The 16,468-nt window shown below is 41.1% G+C and overlaps 1 protein-coding gene across 4 annotated transcripts in view; it reads right to left on the bottom strand.

The window, feature by feature from the left end:
* The window catches only part of LOC111164135 (cathepsin G-like), a 29,248-nt gene extending 22,810 nt beyond the window's left edge, over positions 1–6,438 (bottom strand). For 3 of the 4 annotated variants that reach the window (XM_089907532.1, XM_089907534.1, XM_089907536.1), the window contains exon 1: positions 6,326–6,438. The gene's annotated coding sequence lies outside the window, so the exon portion shown is untranslated. The remainder of the gene's footprint in view (positions 1–6,325) is intronic. The other variant, XM_089907533.1, reaches the window with a different exon arrangement.
* Positions 6,439–16,468: the final 10,030 nt, after the last annotated feature.

Raw genomic sequence — 16,468 nt, 5'->3', positions numbered from 1 at the left:
CATATCTCTTCCCTCTTGCATCTCCCTCCCTCCCACCCTCCCTATCCCACCCCTCTAGGTGGTCACAAACCACCTAGCTGATCTCCCTGTGCTATGCGGCTACTTCTCACTAGCTATCTATTTTACATTTGGTAGTGTATATATGTCCATGCCACTCTCTCACTTTGTCACAGCTTACCCTTCCCCCGCCCATATCCTCAAGTCCATGCTCTAGTAGGTCTGTGTCTTTATTCCCATCTTACCCCTAGGTTCTTCATGACCTTTTTTTTTTCTTAGATTCCATATATATGTGTTAGCATACAGTATTTGTTTTTCTCTTTCTGATTTACTCCACTCTGTATGACAGACTCTAGGTCCATCCACCTCACTACAAATAACTCAATTTTGTTTCATTTTATGGCTGAGTAATATTCCATTGTATACATGTGCCACATCTTCTTTATCCATTCATCTGTTGATGGACACTTAGGTTGCTTCCATGTCCTGGCTATTGTAAATAGAGCTGCAATGAACATTTTGGTACATGACTCCTTTTGAATTATGGTTTGCTCAGGGTATATGCCCAGTAGTGGTATTGCTGGGTCGTATGGTAGTTCTATCTGTAGTTTTTTAAGGAACCTCCATACTGTTCTCCATAGTGGCTTTATCAATTTACATTCCCACCAACAGTGAACGAGGGTTCATTTTTCTCCACACCCTCTCCAGCATTTATTGTTTCTCGATTTTTTGATGATGGCCATTCTGACCGGTGTCAGATGATATCTCATTGTAGTTTTGTTGTTTTTGTTTTTTTGTGGTACGCAGGCCTTTCACTGCTGTGGCTTCTCCCATTGCGGGGCACAGGCTCCAGACGTACAGGCTCAGTGGCCATGGCTCAGGGGCCCAGCCGCTCTGCGGTATGTGGGATCTTCCCAAACCAGGGCATGAACCCACATCCCCTGCATCAGCAGGTGTACTCTCAACAACTGCACCACCAGGGTAGCCCCTCATTGTAGTTCTGATTTGCATTTCTCTAATGATTAATAATGTTGAGCATTCTTTCATGTGTTTGTTGGCAATCTGTATATCTTCTTTGGAGAAACGTTTATTTAAGTCTTCTGCCCATTTTTGGATTGGGTTGTTTGTTTTTTTGTTATTCAGCTGCATGAGCTGCTTGTAAATTTTGGAGATTAATCCTTTGTCAGTTGCTTCATTTGAAAATATTTTCTCCCATTCTGAGGGTTGTCTTTTGGTCTTGTTTATGGTTTCCTTTGCTGTGCAAAAGCTTGGAAGTTTCATTAGGTCCAATTTGTTTATTTTTGTTTTTATTTCCATTTCCCTAGGAGGTGGGTCAGAAAGGATCTTGCTGTGATTTATGTCATAGAGTGTTCTACCTATGTTTTCCTCTAAGAGTTTGATAGTTTCTGGCCTTACATTTAGTTCTTTAATCGATTTTGAGCTTATTTGTGTGTATGGTGTTAGGGAGTGTTCTAATCTCATACTTTTACATGTAGCTGTCCAGTTTTCCCAGCACCACTTATTGAAGAGGCTGTCCTTTCTCCACTGTACATTCCCGCCTCCTTTATCAAAGATAAGGTGACCATATGTGCGTGGGTTTATCTCTGGACTTTCTATCCTGTTCCATTGATCTATCTTTCTGTTTTTGTGCCAGTACCATACTGTCTTGATTACTGTAGCTCTGTAGTATAGTCTGAAGTCAGGGAGCCTGACTCCTCCAGCTCTGTTTTTCGTTCTCAATATTGCTTTGGCTATTCGGGGTCTTTTGTGTTTCCATACAAATTGTGAAATTATTTGTTCTAGTTCTGTGAAAAATGCCAGTGGTAGTTTGATAGGGATTGCATTGAATCTGTAGATTGCTTTGGGTAGTAGAGTCATTTTCACAATGTTGATTCTTCCATTCCAAGAACATGGTATATCTCTCCATCTATTTGTATCATCTTTAATTTCTTTCATCAGTGTCTTATAATTTTCTGCATACAGGTCTTTTGTCTCCTTAGGTAGGTTTATTCCTAGATATTTTATTCTTTTTGTTGCAATGGTAAATGGGAGTGTTTTCTTAATTTCACTTTCAGATTTTTCATCATTAGCATATAAGAATGCCAGAGATTTCTGTGCATTAATTTTGTATTCTGCTACTTTACCAAACTCATTGATTAGCTCCAGTAGTTTCCTGGTAGCATCTTTAGGATTCTCTATGTATAGTATCATGTCATCTGCAAACAGTGACAGCTTTACTTCTTCTTTTCCGATTTGGATTCCTTTTATTTCTTTTTCATCTCTGATGGCTGTGGCTAAAACTTCCAAAACTATGTTGAATAAGAGTGGTGAGAGTGGGCAACCTTGTCTTGTTCCTGATCTTAGTGGAAATGGTTTCACTTTTTCACCATTGAGGACGATGTTGGCTGTTGGTTTTTCATATATGGCCTTTATTATGTTGAGGAAAGTTCCCTCTATGCCTACTTTCTGCAGGGTTTTTATCATAAATGGGTGTTGTATTTTGTCGAAAGCTTTATCTGCATCTACTGAGATGATCATATGGTTTTTCTCCTTCAATTTGTTAATATGGTGTATCACGTTGATTGATTTGTGTGTATTGAAGAATCCTCGCATTCCTGGAATAAACCCCACTTGATCATGGTGCATGATCCTTTTAATATGCTGTTGGGTTCTGTTTGCTAGTATTTTGTTGAGGATTTTTGGATCTATGCTCATCCGTGATATTGGCCTGTAGTTTTCTTTCTGTGTGACATCTTTGTCTGATTTTGGTATCAGGGTGATGGTGGCCTCGTAGAATGAGTTTGGGAGTGTTCCTCCCTCTGCTATATTTTGGAAGAGTTTAGAAGGATAGGTGTTAGCTCTTCTCTAAGTGTTTGACAGAATTCACCTGTGAAGCCATCTGGTCCTGGGCTTTTTTTTGTTGGAAGATTTTTAATGGCAGTTTCAATTTCAGTGCTTGTGATTGGTCTGTTCGTATTTTCTATTTCTTCCTGATTCAGTCTTGGCAGGTTGTGAATTTCTAAGAATTTGTCCATTTCTTCCAGGTTGTCCATTTTATTGGCATAGAGTTGCTTGTAGTAATCTCTCATGATCCTTTGTATTTCTGCAGTGTCAGTTGTTACTTCTCCTTTTTCATTTCTAATTCTATTGATTTGAGTGTTCTCCCTTTTTTTCTTGATTAGTCTGGTTAATGCTTTATCAATTTTGTTTATCTTCTCAAAGAACCAGCATTTAATTTTATTGATCTTTGCTATTGTTTCCTTCATTTCTTTTTCATTTATTTCTGATCTGATCTTTATGATTTCTTTCCTTCTGCTAACTTTGGGGTTTTTTGTTCTTCTTTCTCTAATTGCTTTACGTGCAAGGTTAGGTTGTTTATTCGAGATGTTTCCTGTTTCTTAAGGTAGGATTGTATTGCTATAAACTTCCCTCTTAGAACTGCTTTTGCTGCATCCCATAGGTTTTGGGTCGTCATGTCTCCATTGTCATTTGTTTCTAGGTATTTTTTGATTTCCTCTTTGATTTTTTCAGTGATCACTTCGTTATTAAGTAGTGTATTGTTTAGCCTCCATGTGTTTGGGTGTGTTTACAGATCTTTTCCTGTAATTGATATCTAGTCTCATAGCGTTGTGGTCGGAAAAGATACTTGATATGATTTCAATTTTCTTAAATTTACCAAGGCTAGATTTGTGACCCAAGATATGATCTATCCTGGAGAGTGTTCCATGAGCACTTGAGAAAAATGTGTATTCTGTTGTTTTTGGATGGAATATCCTATATATATCAATTAAGTCCATCTTGTTTAATGTATCATTTAAAGCTTGTGTTTCCTTATTTATTTTCATTTTGGATGATGTGTCCATTGTTGAAAGTTGGGTGTTAAAGTCCCCTACAATGCTTGTGTTACTGTTGATTTCCCCTTTTATGGCTGTTAGTATTTGCCTTATGTATTGAGGTGCTCCTATGTTGGGTGCATAAATATTTATAATTGTTATATCTTCTTCTTGGATCAATCCCTTGATCATTATGTAGTGTCCTTCTTTGTCTCTTGTAATAGTCTTTATTTTAAAGTCTATTTTGTCTGATAGGAGAATTGCTACTCCAGCTTTCTTTTGGCTTCCATTTGCATGGAATATCTTTTTCCATCCCCTCACTTTCAGTCTGTATGTGTCCCTAGGTCTGACGTGGGTCTCTTTTAGACAGCATATATATGGGTCTTGTTTTTGTATCCATTCAGCCAGTCTGTGTCTTTTGGTGGGAGCACTTAATCCATTTACATTTAAGGTAATTATCGATATGTATGTTCCTATTCCCATTTTCTTAATTGTTTTGGGTTCGTTATTGTAGGTCTTTTCCTTCTCTTGTGTTTCTTGCCTAGAGAATTTCGTTTAGCATTTGTTGTAAAGCTGGTTTGATGGTGCTGAACTCTCTCAGCTTTTGCTTGTCTGTAAAGGTTTTAATTTCTCCATCAAATATGAATGAGATCCTTGCTGTGTAGAGTAATCTTGGTTGTATTTCTTTCTCCTTCTTCACTTTAAATATGTCCTGCCAGTCCCTTCTGGCTTGCAGAGTTTCTGCTGAAAGATCAGCTGTTAACCTTATGGGGATTCCCTTATGTGTTCTTTGTTCTTTTTCCTTTGCTGGTTTTAATATGTTTTCTTTGTATTTAATTTTTGATACTTTGATTAATATGTATCCTGGTGTGTTTCTCCTTGGATTTATCCTGTATGGGACTCTCTGGAGCACTGACTCCTGGCTCCAGCACCAAGAGCCTTTCATCCACATGGCTCAGAATAAACCGAAGAAAAAGTAGAAAGAAAGAAAGAGGATAAAAGAAAACAAAATAAAGTAAGATAAAATAAAATAAAGTTATTAAAATAAAAAATAATTATTAAGAAAACAATTTTAAAAAGAAAAAAACAGACAGACAGAACCCTAGGACAAATGGTGAAAGCAAAGCTATACAGACAAAATCTCACACAGAAGCATACACATACACACTCACAAAAAGACGAAAAGGGGAAAAAATAATCTATCTTGCTCTCAAAGTCCACCTCTTCAATTTGGGATGATTTGCTGTCTATTCATGTATTCCACAGATGCAGGGTACATCAATTTGATTGTGGAGCTTTAATCTGCTGCTTCTGAGGCTGCTGGGAGAAATTTCCTTTTCTCTTCTTTGTTCGCACAGCTCCCAGGGTTCAGCTTTGGATTTGGCACCGCCTCTGGGTGTAGGTCACTGGCTCAGACAGGACGGGGTTAAAGGAGCCGCTGATTCGGGGGCTCTGGCTCACTCAGGCCGGGGGTAGGGAGGGGTATGGATGTGGGGAGAGCCTGCAGCGGCAGAGGCTGGCGTGACGTTGCAGCAGCCTGAGGCACACCATGCATTCTCCCGGGGAAGTTGTCCCTGGATCATGGGATCATGGGACCCTGGCAGTGGCGGGCTGCACAGGCTCCCAGGAGGAGCAGTGTGGAGAGTGACCTGTGCTTGTACACAGGCTTCTTGGTGGCGGCAGCAGCAGCCTTAGCGTCTCATGCCCATCTCTGTGATATGTGCTGATAGCCGCAGCTCACGCCCGTCTCTGGAGCTCCTTTTTTTTGTTTTTTTTTTTCTGCGGTACGCAGGCCTCTCACTGTTGTGGCCTCTCCTGTTGCGGAGCACAGGCTCCGGACGCGCAGGCTCAGCGGCCATGGCTCACGGGCCCAGCCGCTCCGCAGCATGTGGGATCCTCCCGGACCAGGGCACGAGCCCGTGTCCCCTGCATCGGCAGGCGGACTCTCAACCACTGCGCCACCAGGGAAGCCCTCTGGGGCTTCTTTAAGCAGCGCTCTTAATCCCCTCTCCTCGCGCACCAGGATACAACAAGGCAAGAAAACGTCTCTTGTCTCTTCGGCAGCTCCAGACCTTTTCCCGGACTCCCTCCTGGCTAGCCGTGGCGCACTAACCCCCTGCAGGCTGTGTTCACGCCACCAACCCCAGTCCTCTCCCTGCACTCCGACCGAAGCCCGAGCCTCAACTCCCAGCCCTGTCCGCCCCAGCGGGTGAGCAGACAAGCCTCTCGGCCTGGTGAGTGCCGGTCGGCCCTGATCCTCTGTGCGGGAATCTCTCCGCTTTGCCCTCTGCACCCCTGTTGTTGTGCTCTCCTCTGTGGCTCCAAAGCTTCCCCTGTCCGCCACCCCCAGCCTCTGCCTGCGAAGGGGCTTCTAGTGTGTGGAAACCTTTCCTCCTTCACAGCTCCCTCCCACTGGTGCAGGTCCCGTCCCTATCCTTTTGTCTGTTTTTTCTTTTTTTCTTTTGCCCTACCCAGGTACGTAGGGGGTTTCTTGCCTTTTGGGAGGTCTGAGATCTTCTGCCAGCGTTCAGTAGGTGTTCTGTAGGGGTTGTTCCACGTGTGGATGTATTTCTGATGTATATGTGGAGAGGAAGGTGATCTCCGCATCTTGCTCTTCCGCCATCTTCCGTGCCTTCTTTTGCCATCTTCCGTGCCTTCAAAAAGTTTTTAAAAAAAGAAAAAAAAAAACAATATGGGAAATGAACATTACAGGCTAATGTTATTTGAATATTGATGTAAGTCAAATCAGTCAATAAGCAAAAATGTTATATCATTTTAATTTGTGTTTATCCTAGGATGAGTGGCTTTTCATTCAAAACACAATTGATGTAACATAACACATTAATTAAAAATGAAATTTTGAAAAAGTTAACATTTAAATCATGAAAAGTACCAAATAATTAAACATAAATCTAAAAAGAGATGTGCATGACCTCTGGTGAAAACTACTGAATTGTATTAAGAGACACTAAGAAGACCTAAACATAAAGATATTCCATGTTCAAATTTGGAAGAGAAAATACTTTCAAATGTCAATTCTCCAAAAACTGATCTACAGATTCATTGCACCCAAGAGTTACTTAACAAAACTTAATTGGTTCTAAATAGATGTGGAAAAACCAAAGGCAAACATTAGCCCAGTAGTCGTGAAGAATGAGAAGATGAGAGGTCTTGCTTTAGCAAATTAAGTCATAGTAATGAAGATAGTGTGGTATTGATGGGGGCATAGAGACATAGACTACTGGATAAGAAGTAGAGATCCCACACACATTTGGACACTGATACATACATATATGAACACTTGATTTATGATGGAAGTTTCACAGCAGAAATTGGGGGAAAGACTATTTTCTTTTTTCTTCTCAATAAGTGGTGCAAGGACAATAAATGTCTTTATGGTGTCCTATAAGGACACATTTTTTCTACATGGAAAATAACTTGACCCTGTTGTTGTTGTGTCCTCTCCTGCCTCTTGATGTTGTGGGCCCCCAAGGTGACAATGATTGAGCTGCACAGAGAGCAGAGTAGGAGTGTGGGGAGCATGAAGTCATGGGAGATACAGACCAGGAGCTGTGACGGGCAGGTGACACAAGGCAGGGCTGCAGCTGAGGGCAAACTGAGGCGACAGATGGTCCTGGGGCTGAGTGACACTGTTCCCTGTGCTCTTCAATGACATGAGGGCAGAGCTCCTGGGAGCTTTCTCAGCAATGTCGTGAAATTAACCTGAGTTTGCACTAGGAGCTTATAGAGTTGGATCTTCTGAAATCCTCCTGCCCTAGGGCCTAACACAACCTAGGATCTCAGTAAATGATTTTTTGGCTGTAAGAGTGAATAGCCTCCAATTAGCTTTTGGCTAAGGTTTGGTGGGGATAGTGCAGATGGGATTCAAGGCCACAAGGATGGGGGAATGGCACTGCCAAAGGCAGTGGGGCAGCCGAGGGCCTGGGAGGCAGGGGAGATTGGGCAGAAAATGGGCTGCTTGGGGACTGGGGCAGAGTCAAGGCACCCAGAGAGCTTTGGGTGCTGTCATCTATCCACTTCTGAACAATCGCACCCTGAGCTCTGCTCCCGGGCAGGAGTGAGGGGTGGAGGGCACTGAGAAATTTCACTGGTTCTTAAGCTGGGTCCACTGACAACTCCCATACTGCAGACTGTTTGTCTGAGTTGCCCTTTCCTGGGATGGAGTGAGGGATTTTAATTCCTTGTGTTTTGTAGCTTCACATCCTCTGCCAAATGCACAATGCACTTTCCCAGTGGTAAGAGAGAGGCTAAGACCCATGAGAGCTTTTAGTGAACACACTTCCTTCCTGCCAACCATCTTTGCTGAGTGTCTATGCAGCATCGAACTTGTTAGTCTGGGTTTGGGAAGGGAGCTGAGGTTCAGAAATTTGAGCTGGGCAGAAGGGTCAGAGTACAGGGGGTTAAGTGAGATGGGCTCAGGAATAGGGGCTGTCACTCACCTATTCCAGCCCGGGGGAAAGAAGAAAGGCCATCAGCAGCAGGAGTGGCTGCAACATCCCCAAAGTTCTGCCCATGTCAGAGCTGCTGTCTTTCCAGACACAAAACACAGGGGAAGGAAGTAGGGGAGGCTCAGTGCCCACACAGACCTCCCACACCGGTGCTCCCCTGAGCAGGGTGTCAGCATGCAATGTGGTCATCCACATTCTCTGCCATGGGTTAGGTGAGAATGGCACTGTCACCACACTTGTACTCCCACTGCCGAGTCACAAAGTAAGAAGAAAGAACAACAAAGTGAAGGCTGTGATGCAGCCAGTGTTACCGAGTCCAAGCTCATACTGCTCACTGCACAACAGGCCAATAAATATAGAGATGAGTTGTTGAGGCAAGGAATAGCAACTTTAGTTGAAAAGCCAGCAGACTGAGAAGATGGTGGACTCATGTCCCAAAGACCCATCTGGCCTGAGTTAGAATTCAGGCTTCTTTTATACTAAAACGGGAGGGAGTAAAGTCAAGCATTTCTTGGTTCCAGTCAGCCTCTGGAGGGGATGTGTTAATTTCTTCCGTTCTGCAATCTTTCACAGGTGGGCCTGGTCAGGATGTTTCCGGTGAGCTAAACAAAGGTATTTTAACTTAATGCTCATTTCCTGAGAGGCAGCATCCCCAGACATGGGCCATTATGTATAATTAAAGCTTTACAGGTAACATCCCTTTAGTGACTAACTTAATAGAATACAAGGGTTCTTCCCTATTACACCAGCAGAGGGGTTGGATCCCCAGAAGCCCCTCAGTGACTGAATCAAGAATATCTCCATTTCTCCACTCTTGGCTGTTTTTTCATTGTGATGAAATCATGAATAATTATTTTAAAGGCTAGGTCCAGGGATACGAAAGACACAGCTCTTGCCCTTGAGAAGCTGACAGTTGCTGGACTAGACCTAGAATCTGTGGTAAGAGAACAGGATGGTAAGAACTTCGGGGAGGGAGTCTGCTTGGTGCCATTGTGAGGTAGAGGCTGGACTTGCTTTAGGGGCGGATAGACCTGGACACACCCAAGTACCCCAAACGGCAACCTCATTTCCTATGTTGTCACCATTTCAGTGTTGTATTTTTAAAGTGCTTAGAATCGCCTCTTTAAATGTAAATATTCTGCAACAAAGAGTTTTTCTTATCCCACAATTTTGAATGAAAGTCCTGGGCTTGATGTTCACTGGACCAAAACAAACCATCCCTGGGTCCATCGGAAGTGAATGACCTGGTGGGATTTGTCAGAGCAGGCCAAATAGGGTCAGGTGGGTGGTACAAGGGGGCTGCCTGATGTGGATCACCAGAGCCTGGCTGTGGGCAGCAGGGAACACACTTGGAGAAGATGAGCGAGAGATCTGTTATATAAATCTCTGTGGAGATTAATCAAATATGTAAACATATTAAGGCTAGTGAGCTAGGTTTCTCACTGTCTGAGGATTAGATGGTATTGGTGGCATCAATGTTAATTCCCTAGGTTTGATCATTGGACTGTGGTTATGTAAGAGTGTCCTTGTTTGTAGGGATTACACTCTAATGTATTTGGGAAGTTGATGGAGTACCATGTCAGTAACTTTAGTCTCAAATAGTTCAGGAAAACAAAAGTTTTTTGTATTATAATTGCAACTTTTCTTTACTCTTGAGATTGTTTCAAAATTAGAAGGAACTCCATAGCCTTCACATATATAAAGAACAACCAGCTTGAAGATACGAACTGTAAAGTAATATCTGTTGCAGTAACAACAAAAAACATAAGATGCTTAAGAAAAACTTAATCAGAACTGTGAAAAACCTATTCAAGCAAAACGTTAAAGTACTCCTGAAAAATACAAAAACAGACCTGAGAAATAGCAGAATATTCTTAATTCTTGAATAGGGTGGATCTACACCAAAAAGGTACTGATTCTCCCAAAGTCAATATAAAATTTTAATGTGTCCAATAAAAATATTATTTTTTCTCCTAGTGTTATAAAAGTTCTAGATACTTTCTTAAATTTATGTGGAAAATAAGCATGAAAGAATAGCTAGTCAGATATTACAAACATCCTATAAAACTTCTTTTCTGAAAACAGTGTAGTGTCAAAGAGACCAATTAAACAGAATAGAAAATTCACAAGCATACTCAACTACATATGGAAATGCAGTTTATACTAAGGTGGCATTACAAATCACTGGGGAAAAGATGGACTCTTTAATAAATGATATTGGAGCAATTAGTTAGTCATTTGTTAAACTGGAGTAATATATCACATAAACCGCTAGAACAGACTCAAAATAGATAACAGACACAAATGTATGAAGTAAAAACATAGTAATAAATAAATATCGATAAATACCTTTATAAAGTTAGAGTAGAGAAAGCCCTTCTAGCTAAATCCAGGAACATTAAAAGAAGAGATTGATAAATAAATTTTGATATGTAAAATACAATTTTTTTAAGTTTGTATGTCAAAAAAGTGTAAGAAAAGTCAAAATACAGACAACAACTTGGGAAAAAAATCACTGCAACATATCACAATCAAAGAGCTCTATGTGATATATAAAACAAAGAGTTAGAAAATGTAAAAAAGAATCAAATAGAACTAAAGAACACAATAACTGAAATTTTAAAACACGGTAGAAGGAATCAACAGTAGATTAGATGATACAAAGGAGCAGATCAGCAAACTGGAAGAGAGAATAGTGAATATCATTCAACCAGAACAGAAAAAAAGATAAAGGAATTTTTTTCAATGAGGACAGTTTAAGAGAACACTGTGACAACATCAAGCATACTAACATTCACAGTATAGGGATCGCAGAAGGAAAAGAGAGAAAAAAGACCAGAGAACATATTTGAAGACATAATAGCTGAAAATTTCCCTAACCTGAGAAATGAAACACATATCCATGTTCAGGAAGCACAGACAGTCTCAAACAGGATCAACACAAAGTTGACCACACCAAGACACACTGTAATTAAAATGCCAACAACTAAATATTAGTTTTATATTAATATTAAAAGTAGCAAAGGAAAAGCAACAAGGGGAACTCCCAGCTATCCACTGACTTTTCAACAGAAAATTTGCAAGCCAGAAGGGAGTGGCATTATATATTTAAAGTGATGAAAGGGAAAAACATACAACCAAGAATACTCTACCGGGCAGGTTATCATTCATATTTGATGGAGAAATCTAAAGTTTTACGGACAAACAAAAAGCTAAGACTCCAGCATCACAAAGCCAGCTTTATAAGAAATGTTAAAGGGACTACTCTAAGTTGAAAAGAAAAGGCCACAACTAGAAGTATGAAAATTACAAAAGGAAAAGTCTCATTAGTAAAGGTAAATATACAGTAAAGGTAGTAAATCAACCACTTATAAAGCTAGTAGGAAGGCTAAAAGACAAAAGTAGTAAAATCATCTCTATCCACAATAAGTAGTTAAGGGATACACAAAACAAAAAGATGTCAAAAATAAATATGGGAGGAGAGTAAAAATGCAGGTTGTAAAAATGTGTTCGAACTTAAGAGACCAGCACCTTAAAATAACCATAGATAGATAGATAGACAGATAGATAGACAGATATAAGCTTGATGGTAACCACACATCAAAGATCAATAATAGATACACACAAAAAAAGACAGACACACATCAAAGATCTATAATAGATACACACACACAAAAAAAGAAAAAAATCCAAAGATAACACTAAAGACAGTCATCAAATCACAAGGGAAGGGAGTAAAAGAAGAAAGGAGCGGGCTTCCCTGGTGGCGCAGTGGTTGAGAGTCCACCTGCCAATGCAGGGGACACGGGTTCGTGGCCCAGTCCGGGAAGATCCCACGTGCCGCGGAGCAGCTGGGCCCGTGAGCCATGGCTGCTGAGCCTGCACGTCCGGAGCCTGTGCTCCGCAACGAGAGAGGCCACAGCGGTGAGAGGCCTGCATACCGAAAAAAAAAAAAAAAAAAAAAAAAAGAAAGGAGCAAAAAAGAACCACGAAAAAACCCCAAAAACAATGAACAAAATGGCAATAAGTACATACCTATCAATAACTACTTTAAACATAAATGGACTAAATGCTCCAATCAAAAGACACAGAGTGGCTGAATGGATAGAAAAACAAGATTCATCTATATGCTACCTACAAGAGACTCACTTCAAATCTAAATATACGCACAGATTGAAAGTGAGGGGATAGAAAAAGTACTCCAAGCAAATGGAAACAAAAAGAAAGCCAGGATAGCAATACTTATATCAGATGTAATAGACTTTAAAATAAACACTACTTATAAAACAGACTTTAAAACAAAGAGATAAATAAGGACATTACTTAATGATCATGGGATCAATCCAAGAAGATATAACAATTGTAGATATATATGCACCCAACATAGGAGCACCTAAATACATAAAGCAAATATTAACAGACATAAAGGGAGAAATCGACAGTAGCACAATAATAGTAGGGGAGTTTAACACCCCACTTACATCAATGCACAAATCATCCAGACAGAAAATAAATAAGGAAACACTGGCCTTAAATAACACATTAAATCAGATGGACTTCATAGACAGATAGATAGATCGTTTCATCCAAAAGCAGCAGAATACACATTCTTTTCAAGTGCACATGGAAAATTCCCCAGGATATATCACATGCTAGGCCAAAAAACAAATGTCAGTAAATTTAAGGAAATAGAAACCATTTCAAGCATCATTTCCAACCACAACACTGTGAGACTAGATATCAACTACAAGGAAAAAAACTGCAAAAAATGCAAACACATGGAGGCTACACAATATGCTATAAACAACAAATGAGTCACTGAAGAAATCAAAGAGGAAATTTTAAAATGCCATGAGACACTGAAAATGAAAGGACAATGATCCAAAAACTATGGAATGCAGCAAAAGCATTTCTAAGAGGAAAGTTTATAGCAGTATTGTGTGGGCTACCCAGACAGAAAATAAACACTGGAAGTTCTGCAAGTCTTAAAGGAATGGTACTGGCAGAAGTATGGTGGTGGGCAGGGAAGGCAGAGTCATCCCAATACACATTCTTGAAACAAATTAGCAAGAACTTGAGTCCTTTGGGCAATTCCCTCCCTAGCCAGCCTGGGACCTGTCTCTTCTTATGGGTCTTGAGGGAAGAAGGGGTGGTGGGAGAGGCATTTGATGAGCAGAGGCATTTCCTTGGTGGTCATTACAGAGATGTTTTATTTTATTTTTTTATTTCCATTACAGAGATCTTTAAGCAAGGGAAGGATTGTTTCCTTGAAGGTAGGAGATGGAGGATACGTCTATGGACAAGAAAATTTGAAGGAATCAGCATGTTTAAGGTGCTTACCTGCCTCCATCCAAATGTGCCCATGAGCAGACAGACCAGCTCACCAGGACAGTGTTTTGAATACTTGTCAGAGAATGCCTGCCACAGGAGCCCAGAGGTTTTCTCTCTGGGGAGGTAGGTGTCTGATTAGAGGCTCAAGTCTTGTTCAGGGATGCCAGGAAATACTCACAAAGGCAGGCGTTAGAAAACATGGAAGACACCTTCACACCATAAACAAAAATAAACTCAAAATGACTTAAAGACTTGGGACTTCCCTGGTGGTGAAGTGGCTATGACTCTGTGCTCCCAATGCAGGGGGCCCGGGTTCAATTCTTGGTCAGGGAACTAGATCTCACATGCCACAACTAAGAGCCCGCATGACAGAACTAAAAGATCCCACATGCCACATCTAAAGACGCCGCACGCCCCAACTAAAGATCCTGCATGCTGCAACGAAGATCTCGCACATGGCAACAAAGATCCTGGGTGCCACAACTAAGACCCAGCAGAGCCAAATAAATAAATATTTTTAAAAAAAGAAAATATGGGCTTCCCTGGTGGCACAGTGGTTAAAAATCCGCTTGCCAATGCAGGGGGCATAGGTTCAAGCCCTGGTCCGGGAAGATCCCACATGCTATGGAGCAACTAAGCATGTGCACCACAACTACTGAGCCTGTGCTGTAGAGCCCGCGTGCCACAACTACTGAAGCCCGCGTGCTGCAACTACTGAAGCCCGTGCACCTAGAGCCCGTGCTTCGCAACAAGAGAAGCCACCACAGTGAGAAGCCTGTGCACCGCAACAAAGAGTAGCCCCCGCTCACCACAACTAGAGAAAGCCTGCGCGCAGCAATGAAGACCCAACACAGCCAAAAATAAATAAATTTATTTAAAAAAAAAAAGAAAAGAAAAATGGGCTGAAGACCTTAATAGACATTTCTCCAAATAAGACATACAGATGGTTACAGGCAATGAAAAAGGGCTCAACATCACTAATTATTAGAGAAATGCAAATCAAAACTGCAGTGAGGTACCACCTCATACCAGTCAGAACGGCCATTATTAAGAAGTCTACAAATAGCAAATGCTGGAGAGGGTGTGGAGAAAAAGGGACCCCTCTGACACTGTTGGTGGGAATGTATATTGGTGCAGCCACTATGGAAAACAGTATGGAGGTTCCCCAAAAAACTAAAAATAGAGTTGCCATATAACCCTGAAACCCCATTCCTGGGCATATATCTGGAGAAAACCATAATTCAAAAGGATGCATGCACCCCAATGTTCACTGAAGGACTATTTACAATAGCCAAGATATGGAAACAACCAAAATGTCCATCAACAGATGAACGGATAAAGAAGATGTGGTACATATATACAAAGGAATACTACTCAGTCATAAAAAAGAATGAAATAATTCCATTTGCAGCAACATGGATGGACCTAGAGATTATCTTACTAAGTGAGGTAAGTCAGACAGAGAAAGACAAATACCATATGATATCACTTATATGTGGAATCTAAAATATGACACAAACAAACTTATCTGTGAAACAGAAACAGACTTACAAACATAGAGAACAGACTTATGGTTGCCAAGGGGAAGGGTAGTGGGGGAGGGATGGACTGGGAGTTTGGGATTAGCAGATGCAAACTATTACATATAGAATGGATGAACAACAAGGTCCTACTGTATAGCACAGGGAACTATATTCAGTATCCTGTGATAAACCATAATGGAAAAGAATATGAAAAAGAATGTGTATGTGTGTGTATATATATATATATATATATATATATATAACTGAATCACTTTGCTATACAGTAGAAATTAATAAAACATTTTATTTTTCAATAAAATAAATTTTAAATAAATAAAATCATAAAAAAGAAAAATAAAGAAGAAAGAAAGAAAACATGGAAGGCCTCTTGCTGGCTTGGCTGTCAGGGAGCCTGGCTGAGTCCAGGCTCTGTCCTAACTCTGTGGTGCCTCCCGTCGGTCACTACAGCCTCCTGGGACTTTGTCTCCCTCATCACTCAAAGGAGGATAAGGGTCTGCAACAAAGATTCTTAAACCTGTTTCAAGCCACAGAACCATTTCCTCAAAATAAATGTTATACTTACACTGAACACGTATGTGGCTGGACAACTTTTTTAAATGCTATTTTTGTTTTGTTTCTGTGTTTTCCTTTTTGTCTTTTTCAATCAAGGAGCCAGGTCCTTAGTATGTCTTAGGGTTTTTTTCAGCTCTAAATCAGAAGCTGTGTGACATCATTGCTCTTCCTTTGTAAAAGTGCCCAGGTCATTAGGAGATTACGCTGCTGCATGCTTTGTGCACAACAAGATGTGAAAAGGCGTACTTTTGAGAGTTACATGATCCCAGAGTATGGACCCCATGCCACAGAAGAACATGGTGCTGTGTGTTTGGGGCAGGATGGCACCAGCGCAGAGCTGGAACTCACACTCAGCTCCCAGGCAGTGCAGCATAACAGTGCAAGACCTTGGAGGGATGGCTGCTGGGAGTGTCTGGTGAGGTGAGCCCAGCACAGGGAGGTCCTTGCTCAGCAAAAAATCACATACTCTACATGTGGCCTCTCAGCCAAGACCTCTCTAAGGTCGAAAAGTCTAGGTCGTCTTGGACCAAATGGAGGCAGCAGTAACCCTGACAGCTCAAATAGCAGAGACGTTTCTCCATTTGTCCAGACCACGTGGGCCTCCTTGATTCCAGTTTGATTCTGCACAGGCAGGAGCTTGTAGTCATGACAGGGATCGTGTTTCTGCCCCATCCAGCTAGATGAGCGTTTAGACTCAGATTCTAATTGCCTTCAAGCAAATACATCATATGGGTTTTCCTAC

The sequence above is a fragment of the Delphinapterus leucas genome, chromosome 2 (assembly GCF_059928025.1).
Source record: "Delphinapterus leucas isolate spDelLeu-1000000601 "Yukka" chromosome 2, BTC_Dleu_Yukka2, whole genome shotgun sequence".
Classification (NCBI taxonomy): Eukaryota; Metazoa; Chordata; class Mammalia; order Artiodactyla; family Monodontidae; genus Delphinapterus; species Delphinapterus leucas.
Note: the sequence above shows the minus strand (reverse complement) of the source record. Positions and strands in the feature narration are given on the sequence as shown.